The sequence below is a fragment of the Haemaphysalis longicornis genome, unplaced genomic scaffold (genome assembly GCF_048455015.1).
Source record: "Haemaphysalis longicornis isolate Haplotype H1 unplaced genomic scaffold, Haemaphysalis longicornis Haplotype H1 scaffold_5, whole genome shotgun sequence".
Classification (NCBI taxonomy): Eukaryota; Metazoa; Arthropoda; class Arachnida; order Ixodida; family Ixodidae; genus Haemaphysalis; species Haemaphysalis longicornis.
Window position 1 is genome coordinate 76910257 of NW_027526385.1, and position 12298 is coordinate 76922554.

Sequence of the window (12298 nt, forward strand, 5' to 3'; positions counted from 1 at the left end):
CAGCTGTTGTTTATGATAATGAGACGGAGTGAGAGTGTTGCGCACAGCTGTCGGAGAGAAGAGCGGAGGAGAGTTGCGCATGCGCAGGTGGCGTGCGGACGCCGCCGACGCTGACGCAGGAGGGACATGCCTCAGAGCAAGAGATGCGCCGCATCTAATAAATTTTAAAGTGTGTGAAATGCAACCGAGTAGCAGCGGAGCTAGGACCTCGAGCAATCGACATTCCCTGGATTTGAAGTAAATAAACAGCATCCAAACACGTCTGTGTTGGCCGGTTCCGCACTGCTGGTGTTTAATTCTCGCCGGTTCGTCGCTCCGATCGGAGGTCGGAACTTTTGCTCTCGAGCAACGAACGATCCGATCGTTGGCTCATCGGGCAGCTGACCGCGACCCAAGTTCTAAAGCGATTCTAGGCACTCTACGTGATTTTTATTGGACTGGACGCAAAAACGCGCCGGAGGCACGAAAAGCACCCTGAGCGAGTCGCACACTCGCTGCGCAGGCGGCGGCCACGGTCGCGAAGTGGCGCAGGCCGGCGCAGGTAGCTCGAGCATGCTCCAGCGATAAATTGTTACCAACGTTACTAGAATTCTAGTGACGGTGCTTGTTACCGCAGCACGAAATGGGACTCAACTCTCAAACAGCACATACGAGAAAGGAATTAATGATGCGATGGCCAATTGCATTAAAAATCGCCATCTGCACCGCTTACGAGAGCGGCAATCGAATATAACCCGCAGTGTTAATCTGTAGGCGGACCTGTAGGCAGACCGGCCGGCTGCTCCCAGCGCGCGTCTCCCCATCCACCGCCTCGAGCGTCGCGCGTCGTTCTCAAGTCGCGGCAGCAATTTGAAGTCGCGGCGGCTGCATCACGTCCACGTCGCTTTTTAATTAAGCGGCTGACTAGATCAGTACATGGGGGCATTAGCAGAAACTGCCGCCGACGCGGAATCAACAGTGCTACGGCAGCCCTGTGTATCCGTCCGACAGTACGTGGGCATTTTTTGCGGCACCCGCTGAAACCAGAAGTGCTACTGGCCGCATTAAAAAGGCGTTTAATTTAAGAAACGACGCAAGCTGTAGAAAATGATGTTTCTACACGCGATAAATAGGGCATTAGCTACTCGTTACAACGACAACAACAACAAAGAAAAACAAGATGCAAAATTTGTTTGTCACTGCCCTTTTAAATTTGGCGCGCAATCATTTTACTACTTTTACTACTTGGTAGCACCAACACCAAACACTAAGAATTTGCAATGAAAAAACAAATTAGAACTAATAACTGAATAACAAAACATAACTAAGTTTTTAAACTTCGGTCAAACCTTTGTTTAGTATGTTTACCTGGCGCCACCACTTGTAGCAAAAAAGTTGCGAAAAAGTTTGCCACCCAAAATGGCGGGTGAATCGGTCTGTTAAGAAGTTGTGCGGCACGGGCTTGTGTATTTTTCGCTTGCTGGCGCAGTCAGAGGCGCTGTTCTGCAAAAACCAGCCGTTCCAAGGGTCGGTGTGACCCAACGTTACCTATCTAGTAACGTTGGGTGTGACCCTGTTGTTATAAAAACCTCAACTGGATTACCCTCAAAGCAGCGGTAAGCCTCCCGCTTAACCTATGACCACATTGCTCATAGTTTAGACGTCTGTCATAAATAGTAAACTTTATTTGCCAAAAATAAAGGAAAAACAAGTGGATTTAATTGCGCTGAGCACTGTTACGTTCGTTTTATTAACGCTTACGCAGTTACGTCGTTCCGGCTTTGATGAAATTTGACTGATTTGCGTCGGCAATGGTCGAAATACTGGGGCTCTTCGATTTACAGTCTCGGACTCGCCGCGGACTCCCCTAGAAGCAGTCCGGCATTCGATTTTCCCATGTATCCCTATGGCTTCAGGGAATCCTCGGACGACCCGCGGACTATCCGCGGTGAGTCCGAGAAATCGAAGAGCCCTACTCTCGCATCATGGTGGCGATGGGATCAGTCTGTGTTGACTTTACGATTGCCCCGCTTGCAGAAGCCGCGTCGCAAATGCCCCGTGACGTTAGCCCCGTGTTCCAAATGTCCTGTAAGCAATAGCCACATGCCATAATCCCCGCATGCCATTTGACCCGAACCATTCTCCCGTGGTGATTAGGGCTGGGCGCGGATTTAAAATTTTAACGGGATTGTTCGGTTGTGTTTATTATGAATGAAAATGAAAAAATTCCCTCGCACTTCCCCGAGGGGGAGAGTGTGTAAGTGCGAATGCACGGTTGCATTCGCACTTTAAAGAAAGATGCATTTATTCACAGACACCTATTTGTGTTGTCGTTGTACTTGATTGCTAGAAGGATCGCTTTGTGGTCCGTGAAATGGACCGTCAAAGGCATAGAGTTGTCAAAGGGTCTTGGAGGACGGTGCGGACTTGGCAGTTTCTCGCAAAGGCCAGGTCGATGAAACCGCCGTTGATGGTGGTGGGCGAGTCGAGGGGTACGCACGACATGGAGTGCGTGGCGTGCATGTAGTCGACCAACCAAATGGTCGTGCAGGATTGTATTTCACTCGTTGTTGGTGGTACCGCTGCCTGCAAACTATCCGCCATCATCGGTCGCGCCGTTGCTAGGCGCGCTCCCCTCCGCTCCGCTCCGTTGCTAGGGGAGAGGAGGCGCCCGATCGCTGAACGGTTGCTGTTAAAACTTGCTGAGAGATATCTCCTGATAAAAAGGAAGCGTTTTACATAGTTACCATCATCGGTCGCGCCGTTGCTAGGCGCGCTCCCCTCCGCTCCGCTCCGTTGCTAGGGGAGAGGAGGCGCCCGATCGCTGAACGGTTGCTGTTAAAACTTGCTGAGAGATATCTCCTGATAAAAAGGAAGCGTTTTACATAGTTATCTCAGCTTTGAAATTCCGTGTCAGTACTCCTTTAAGCGGGTGCATTAGCCCTTCTCACGCCCGATTCCTGGTCAATCCCTCACGTGGGTATGTGCCATGAGGAGGCGCCCAACACCCGCAGTCACTGAGCGGAGAGAGGAGCCCGATTCCTGGTCAATCCCTCATGTGGGTATGTGCCATGAGGAGGCGCCCAACACCGCAGTCACTGAGCGGAGAGAGGAGGAGGAGAGTAGCGCGCGCCCATCTCCCCCCGTTGCTAGGGAAGACGAGGAGGAAGACAAGGAGCACGCGCACCCGCAGCTGTTGCTGTGCGGACTATGGCGGCGGACGATTCAGTCTCGCTTAAGAAGTGCATTCGCACTTAAAAAAAAAGCTTAATAATAAGAAGGATAGCACTATGGTTCTGTTGTGTTTATGTTGACCCCGACGCTGTTTTCGTCGGGGTCAGAGCAGACACCACCGCAGCCGTCAGCGTCACAAGAAGTACTTTATTCGGGCACACCCTCCTGTGTCCCCCGTCACGGGCGGCGCCACCACACAGCTGGTTGAAGCCAGGCGACACCACAACAGGTTCTAGGCCCGTACATATGCACTCGCCTTAATTGCAGGGGACACCGATTAATCGTGGTTTACTTTTGGCAAAGTTACTGCGTCAGCAACGCTAAAATGTGCGAGTTCCCGCTCGCAGTTTTTTGTACCGCGTATATTTATATTAGGAATAGTCATTTTCTCGTCTGTCTTGGCTATCACCTCGCAGTTCTGATCCGTGTAAGCTGGTATCGCATTGTTTCTTATTGTTAACTTTGGCGGGTTATTTCAACACGAGGGTGATCCTGGACATACATCGCAGAATTTTAACATGGCACGTTTGGTACTTGATGCCCACATGATTTCGGCCTATTAACCGGTTAAAAAAATTAGTCGTAACAAAAGCATTACTCGATTTGTCGAGAGGTTAATCGATCATTTGCCCACAACTACTGGCGATACGAAGAGACGTCATACTTTGGGGCCAAGATGCCTTAGAAATTGTAGGATAATGCTTGACGATCATCTCAAGAAAGACGTAGAAAGAGAAAAACGAGCTTAGTACGAAAGAGGAAGGAAGGGAGTTGTAGCACTGGGACAGCATGCCTTCCACCCTTAGAAGCGCTTATTTGGATGCGTGATCTATAGTTAGGGGGGATTTAAAGGCCCCTGATGCGGTAGGGATAACCACGCAGTGAACTTCATTATGCTCGTGTCCGAGGCCTCTGGGTGTGCCCACAGCCTCGTCGAGGAATCGCGAAATTCAGCACCAAATGAATTGAGTTGAAATCTAGGTTATTCGGACCCACAAAGGGCAGAATGTCCTCTTCATACATGGCTACAAGTATCTCATGCCAACATGTATGGCAACATTATTAATTAAATTATTAATTTCAAGACACGAACTTAATTTCAGTCAGAGTAATTGTATCTCTAATTTTCTTTTACCGTCTTTACGTATCGCTTCATATGCTGCACTAAAAAATTATAAAGAAAAAAGAAACAAACTGTGGGCTTACATTATTGGTGCGGAACTATCGGCACGGGGCAAATGTGCCAGGGGCTTATGAGTACAGGGCTTCGACACCGGAGGTAAAAGAGTGAGGTTTCCGCACAACCCATTTTATCCAACCGGCCAAACCGCTTCCGCTCACTGACTTACCAGATTCACTATCAGTTATTAGCAATGACTCTGGCTAATCGGTGAGCGGAAGCAGTTTGGCCGGTTGGGTAAAAGTCAAGACAGACTGCTCCCATCCAGTACCGCAATCCTCGCTGGTGTCGTTTCGCAACTGCAACGGATCAGTCTGTCTTGATTTTACCCAACCGGACAAACTGCTTTTGCTCACTGACTTGCCAGCGTCGCTATCAATAATTAACAGTGACTCTGGCTAGTCAGTGAGCGGAAGTGGTTGGTGCGATTGGGTGAAGTCAACTGCTCCCATCACCGCCATGATGCGACACCAATTAGACCGTTACCATGTTCATCGGGGTGACTAACCAGACACTCATCTCCTGCATATTTGCAGTGACAACGAATTTGCCTGCCCTGTCATGGAAATGTCCGTATGCACATGTGATAGCAAAGCTAACCGCACATTTTTTTGCTGCATAAAGTCATTGTTTCGCTTATAATCACTTCAGTTCGTCCATTAGCGAGAAGTGTTTTATGTGTTTGAAGCCACACTTACGCCAGGCTGTTTGCGTTTTTTTTGCAGTACTTCGAGCCTGCAAGTATACAGCGACGGAACCAAAAGAGGTAATAACTGCGATACCTTTGTATTACCTTTGCTATGCGAGTGTTTGAGAGGACATTTCAGTCGTATGGCCTTCGAAATTTCAAATGCCATTTGAACTGGAAGGAGTTCCGCCGATCTGTGCAACAATTCACAAAGGCAGCATGGCTGGGCTAGAGCGGCGGCGTGAGCGCGTTTGTACGGCCTTCGCAATGGGCCTAGTTCCTAGAGATGCGTCGCTCAAGAGCGATCCGTATCCTTTGAGCCGCTCTTTTCGAAGAGTGGTGGAGCTGCAGCTCACTAAAAGTGAGCGGCGGTTCTTTTGGAGAGAGGGAGCCCCTTCTCGCCCGCTCAGTGATCCGTGTCGATAGGGGAAGAGCCAAATAAGCACGGAGGAAAAAAATTTTAGGAGGGAGCATCACGTGAAGCGCTGTGCGCCACTGTGCAAAAGTCGAGATGACAGAGGGCGTCTGGGCCTTTCATTTCATCGGTAAGCAGATTGCATTATTTTCCTGCTTGCGTGCTGCATGCACATATATGTATATATATTAGGAGCCGTTTCACTCTGGATGACCAGTGAGAAGTTTCAGAATGTGCATGTCACAGACATAGACAATAAACACATTATTTACCTTATCACTAAAGATAAACCTTATCACTAAAGATAAAACAAGTGGCTAATTAATATATTTGAATTGCTTCCAATTTATTTATAAAGATCACTTGGTGTGGATCCCACACCACATTGGTGTATTCCAGTGTGGGCCGTACGTACAACTGTTTTCTACACCTTGAGCTTTACATTGCGTGTAGCATCTTCCAACTTTTCACCTTAAATGACTGGTGTTTGCATTGGACCAATTACAATTTTTTTCTATGCGTTCGTTCCAATTTAAATTATGCATGATTGTCACCCAGATACACTTAATCTTATTGGCATGTTGAAGTAGACTATTATTTGTTGTGTAAGTAAAGAGCAATGTGGTTTTTTGTTAGATATTACCATCTAGGCCAATTTACCAACATTAATTTTTCTGTCTAACCTACACCAGTCAAATTCTTTGCAGGCATTCATTTAACAAAATTTGATCCTGAACATTCTTAAGTAGTGCAACAGCAAGGCAATAATTCGCATATAGACAGAGTTGAATGGTTGGATGTAAGAATGTCATCTCCGTACAATAGAAACAAAAAAATGATCCTAAAACTGAACTTGTGGCAACCAGATATAACCAGTTAAAACGATAGAATGTATTGAGCCAAATGTTTCGATACTGTATGGTCTAACGTTTTACATGTGGCACATGCATTGGAAATTGACTGAGAGGTTTCCGGCGTTAACTTATTGACCACTTTAAAAACATGCACAATTTGTGCAATTAGATTCGTCCGCCACACTTTTTTTACGTAATGACACCAAAAAAAGTCCAGACAAAAAATGAGATCCATTCACAATGACACCTAAAAAAAACTCGTTGGGTATTTTATCGGGGCCGCAAGATTTCTTGGTGTCCAATTTTAACAATACTACAGTGCTATATCAAAACATAACAATATCATATGTATCTTCACATGGCAATGAAGTGTCGCTCGCATTTTGGGGGTGCCTATTACTACCAGTTGTAACCGAGTTAAACATACTGTTAAAAGCCTGCGATTTAAGGCTGACCTGCTACAGATGCCTTCATCTAGCTAAACTTCATTTTTTCCCGGAGTACTCCCAGAATTTTTGACAATCTTTTTAACAAGGAAGTGGACCTTGGCGTAATGATGAAGCCATCCCAGCAGCCAATTTCAGTATTGCTTTGTTCAAAATACCCACATTAAGAAAAGTATGATTTTTAAATGTGCACTTATGTCAATAATAGAGAAAAGCCGCACTAATATTGGCGGCTAGGGTGGAACTTTATCACGGTAACTTTCATGTACTTCTCATAATTAGTTAGTTCACTGTGAAGTGGTAAATGTAACAATTTCTGGTTGCTGTGAATGCACGGCTGCATATGGAGGGAGTATGGTTTCAGTAACGGCTGTAACTTATTTTGTCCAAGCTATCGTTATATCGCAATCAGCTGCTAAGGCAACTCAACATTTTGCGAAGTTGTGTTATCATTTCGAAAGAAAGTGGCAGCGCAACAACAGACTGAATGGTACGAGCAGTAGACAAATACTTGCACTTACTGGCAACCAAATGGAGAAACAAATGGGACGGAATAAGAAGTAGACAAACACGTGCTAACCAAACATTTGGTTGCTAGTGAGCGCAAGTGTTTGCCTACTTGTTGCCTAACCTTGTCTGTTGTACTGCCACTTTTCTTTCGAAGTTATGTATAAACCAGCTCAAGTTCCAACTCTTCTGAGCTTCCTCAATTATTTATAATTATGTAGTTCACAGTGCACTTGTAAATATTGTGGAATTCAAGCCTGATGTCAATACAAATATACTTATCACAGTACATCTTTGCTCGTCATCCTTCTGAGTGGAAGGGCACTAAATATCTTAGTTTTAAAGAGGCCCCAAACAGAGTTCCAAAGGTTGCGATTTTATGTGTGCAATCGTTGGAGTACTATTCAAAGAACGTCTTGCCGCAAAAATGGTTTAAAAGCGTTCAGTATAAGCCGAGTTATCGTTCATTAAAAAGGACCCGCAGCAAGGCCTGGCACATTTCCTCTTTCACCGCACCTCCAAAGCACTGGGGAAGCGGCGACGTCACCGACCAGGCGTAAGACCACCTAGAGAAACGGGGTTGGTTCGAGATGCACGCAGCCATTGGCTCCGCTCGGCGGTACGTCACGCTTCTTTTTCTTAGCAGACGACGGCCAAGCTCCGCCTACTACATCCGCTACCGCTCAGCGGAGTCGACCGGTGGCCGGCCCGCATCGAACGGCTCCTCGTGGCGGTCGTGCTCACGTCGGCACGTCAGTTTTATAATAGCGGAAACGAGCGTTTGAAGGCCAGATAGGGGGCTTCCAAACACAACATGCTTGCTAACGGCAATAATTGAAGATTGCCACCGACGACTATAGCGGCTTGCTAGTGTTTCGGCATGTGGCGCTGTCACGGTTAACTGGTCCCACAGAGGTCTGGGAAAAGGCTTAGCATCGCCGCAGTTATCCAGACACTGCTTTGCGATGCTGCGACGACGACGATCCCCCGCGCAATCTTTCACTGCACTATCACCCCCTTTCACGTGTTTGCAAACTGATTTTCAGCAATAGTCCCGCTCTAGTGGGTGGTAACAAGTTTTAGCTGCTGCGGTGTATGCCGTATCGAGCATACACCGCACAGCGGGCTGCTTGTTGACCGTGCAGGTAGATGCTTGCTGCAGTCGCACGTATAGCGGGCGCTTGTGCCTGCAGATACGCTCCGTGTTTTTCAGCGTTATTCATACTTTGTAAATGACGCACTATATCTACAAACTCAGGTAAGCTCGTGCAACGGATGGCGACAATCTACATTCGTCCGTGCTGCCGGGCCACCGGTGCAGGAACGCCGTGCGCAACCGCCTTTCCCCCAGAGCTGGGAACGCTGATTAGCTACAGCATTTAACGGGGCCCACCAATAGCGCAGCCGTACTGTTCAGAGCTTTGTGCGTCACAAGCAGTCTGTCGCACATCAGAGCACGGCAGTGTGGCGGCAAGGAAGCGGTAGGTGAGCAAGGAAGGAAAGAAAGGATCTTTGTTGCATGTTTGTGCGGCCCCTGCAAGTTGCTAGCCTTATTTGGTTATGAAATAGAAAGGCCTTCATTTTACAATACCAACATTACTTGCACTACCCACAGTACTCATCTGAACATAGGTATTTAACCTTTATTAAGGGGACGTGCTCCTCCAAACAACTTTTTTTTTAATAATGAAATTAGGAGGCTGAAATTTTCACAGCTTGTAGAGATTGAGCTCCTCTAGTCATATATGCAATCAGATTTTGAATAGCTGCTCCGGATAAAATGTTACGCAGCATGACTTTCAGAAAAATGGCTTTTTTGTGCACACTTTTTTTTATAGTAAAAATTTTTTCTGAAACTTTTAAAATAGCCTAGGTGGTTCCTTATGAACTGCAGAGTGCACAAATCTACCTGAAAAAGTCTCATCATCATTTTCCTCACCACGAAAAAAAAAATGACTGGTAGTGTGCCTTTTTTTGGTCTGTATATTTTTGTTTTATGACCGTCAGAAATATCTAAGGACACAAATTGCATAATGAACAAGATTTGTGCACTCTACGTGTCATAATGAACATCTGTGCAAAATTTCATCGTGATACGACAACTTTAAGTGGGAAAATAAGTGTGCACAAACTCAGAAAACTGACAAAAACAACAAGCTGAGAAAAACGCAATTGAAAGTTTATTTCTTCGCCAGATTCAGAAATTCTTGCTCGAACAACATGAAACTTGGTGGGGATGTAGTCTGAAATGTCCACATTGAGGTACTAAAATTAGAATGCTCCTGCTGCATAAGTTGCACCCTCACGGTTTTTGCGGGGGTAGTCCTTGGTACGGCACCATTTCACCAGGCTGCGGCAACAGGGCTAGCCTTAGCAGTCAGCTTGGCAGACATCTAACTGATCCTCCACTGGTCACTTGCATTGCTTAGTCTGACCAGTTCTTCTGAAGGGAAGATTCCCAGTTCTTGGAGAACTTGCTCAAAGCTAGTGTGGCCCCTGTTGAACCACAACCCTGCGAGGGCAGTGGCCGTCTCCACTACAGTGAACTGCAGGTTGTATGATAGCGTCCTGTGCCAGATGCGCATTGCTGCTTCCGTCTTCATGGCATGGGATGGGCAGTCGACATTTTTTTCACACACAAGAGGCATGAAACGCTTGCCACACTTCCTCCTCTTGCTCATCAAGCTTTTGGTGGCGGCTGCAAGTAGTTTGACAGCACCTCAAAATCAAGGCAGAGACCAGTGTCAAGAGAAATGGCAGTGCCAACACTGTTGTGGCTCGTGTCTTTGCTTCTGCCAAGTACCATCAAACGTCACACTGAGGTCAGTCTGACCAGCTTGCAACGCAGTTACTTGCCTTGCTTCAGCAAGGTTGTCAGAGACGCCTTTTGTGGCCGCAACATGAACTTTCTTGGCAGTGTTGTAGAACGTCTTTTGATGCTGTGGTTTTGGTAGACCAAGAATGGCACAAAACCTGCACAGCTGATCGTGTCCGATGCCAACCGCGCGTGCAGCGAGTACCGCTTTCACATTGACGGCGAAACTATCACGGGGACTTCCCCTGCAGAGTTCTGGTTTGCGGCCTCCGCGACTGACGGGAGCAGCGCGCTGCGACGAATAAACAGAAGAAATCACTCCCGCAGGGCACTTCTCGTTTTTGCACTTGAGTTCCAGTACCGATGCGAGGCCCTTCCGCTTGTTCGCAACCTCAACTACGACGAGTTCGCACTTCCCACAAGTCGCGCACACGGCTCCACTCAAGGTCAGTCAGAGCGCCGACTTCACAGATAACTGCACCGCTCCGGTGGCTGGCTGTCTCCTCACCTTGGAAGGCTGCCGACTTCTTCTCCGATGCGCTTATAAAGCCGATATCTTCGCTGATAAAATCAGCCCCGCCTGGTTGAGCCGCGCTTGCAATGCTTGAAGGCCCGGCGCCGTTAGGCCTCACGGTGCCGGTCGTGCCGGCATTAGCCGTGGTCGTCAGAATGCTGCGCCGCTTGCGCTTTCCTTTGTACCGGCACGAAGTACGCTGCTTCCGGCGACAAAAGTCACGCTTCTCCTCACCGTTCACGATTAAAAACACACGATAAGGAAATAGAAAAGATAGCGCGAAGTAGCGAACGGAACGATGCGGGCGATGGTGGCCATGGCGGCTCACAAGCGGCAAGAGCCAATGGCGGTCCCGATTTCGCGTCACGTGATTTAAATGCCCAGTGGGAGCTCGCAAAACAAGCGGGGAGAAACATTTTTTTTATTTTTTTTACGCAGAGATACGAAGCTGGCGAGCGGCTCAATCGAGAGAAGAAGGCTTGTTCTACCCACGACCGGCTTTATAAATAGCGACCTGCGCACGCGCCCTTCTCCTACGGGGCTACGCGGTCCGAAAAATGCCGCGATGTTGACGACGCGCCTCGCGAGGTGGCGCTGGGTTTAATCCCCAACCTCGCGTCGGCTGCTACAGCCGCTACAACAGCGGATCGCGCGACATCGTGTAAACCCCGTTCCTTTCCAAACATCAGATGTTTTCTTTTGCTCTACCTTATATGCCGTGAAGTAGGACAGTTCAAACCCGGCACCGAAATAACGAAGGAATGTAGAAACGTCAGCGCTCACAAATGCGGCTCGTTGTAGGCCTGAAACAATGGCTATAGCTTTGCTGGCAGCCTAGAAAACATTCTCAAAGAACATTACTTGCTGTGGCATGATAATTCCATCTAATGAGATATATTTAGCACATTTTTAGCATGTCTTCGAGGTGCACGCCGACGTGTGTTTGTTTTGTTTGAGGCGCAGTCAGATCACAAGGATTGACGCGAAGATGCGCACAAACTTTTAAACATGATCAGGAAGTTTTATTTGCGCTAGGCCATCTCAGCTTTATCGCGTTTTGTGGCAGTGACGGGGGCACCAAAGAATAATCCATGCAGTTTTGTTTTTATTTGGGGTTTTTACGTGCTGTACCTGCGCCTGGGATGCGAGGCACATCGAGGACTACGTATTAGTTCAAGGAGCCCTCAACGTGTACCGGGATGTGCACGGACGTTTACCTCTAAATGTAATCCATTAGTTCAAGCTTAAATCACGACCAAAACAGACTTGAAAACACATATTACGAGTTGGCAAATGTTTTAATGTATTAATCAGGGGTCGGCCGGATTTTGAGGCTAGGGCCGACACGGCCGCATGAAGCCGACACGGCGGATATGGGCCAGTGTTTGACAAGGATGGCCTCATAGGTTTCTGCACAGTGATATTATTCAGCTTTGTTTTATGCCGCGCACTCTTGTCTTTGAGTGGTTTCACAAATCGGTGACACGGAACTGTAGAATACGTGGCGCACCTCGTGTGGGTGGGGGGTCGACAGAGGTCTGTCGACCCAACCCTCTGCCCCCTTTTTCAACGGAACGACAACTGAAGTCGACTGAGCGAAGTTTGTGTTCTCGGAAGCTTCTATTTTTGTATATTCTTAGCTAAATCTCGCGGATATATTAAAAAC

General features: G+C 47.6%; 1 protein-coding gene across 1 annotated transcript in view; it reads left to right on the forward strand.

The window, feature by feature from the left end:
- Window positions 1-1544: 1544 nt before the first annotated feature.
- The window catches only part of LOC144139297 (uncharacterized), a 32373-nt gene continuing 21619 nt past the window's right edge, over window positions 1545-12298 (forward strand). Inside the window, exons 1-2 of the mRNA XM_077671690.1 lie at window positions 1545-1595; window positions 5119-5159. The gene's annotated coding sequence lies outside the window, so the exon portion shown is untranslated. The remainder of the gene's footprint in view (window positions 1596-5118; window positions 5160-12298) is intronic.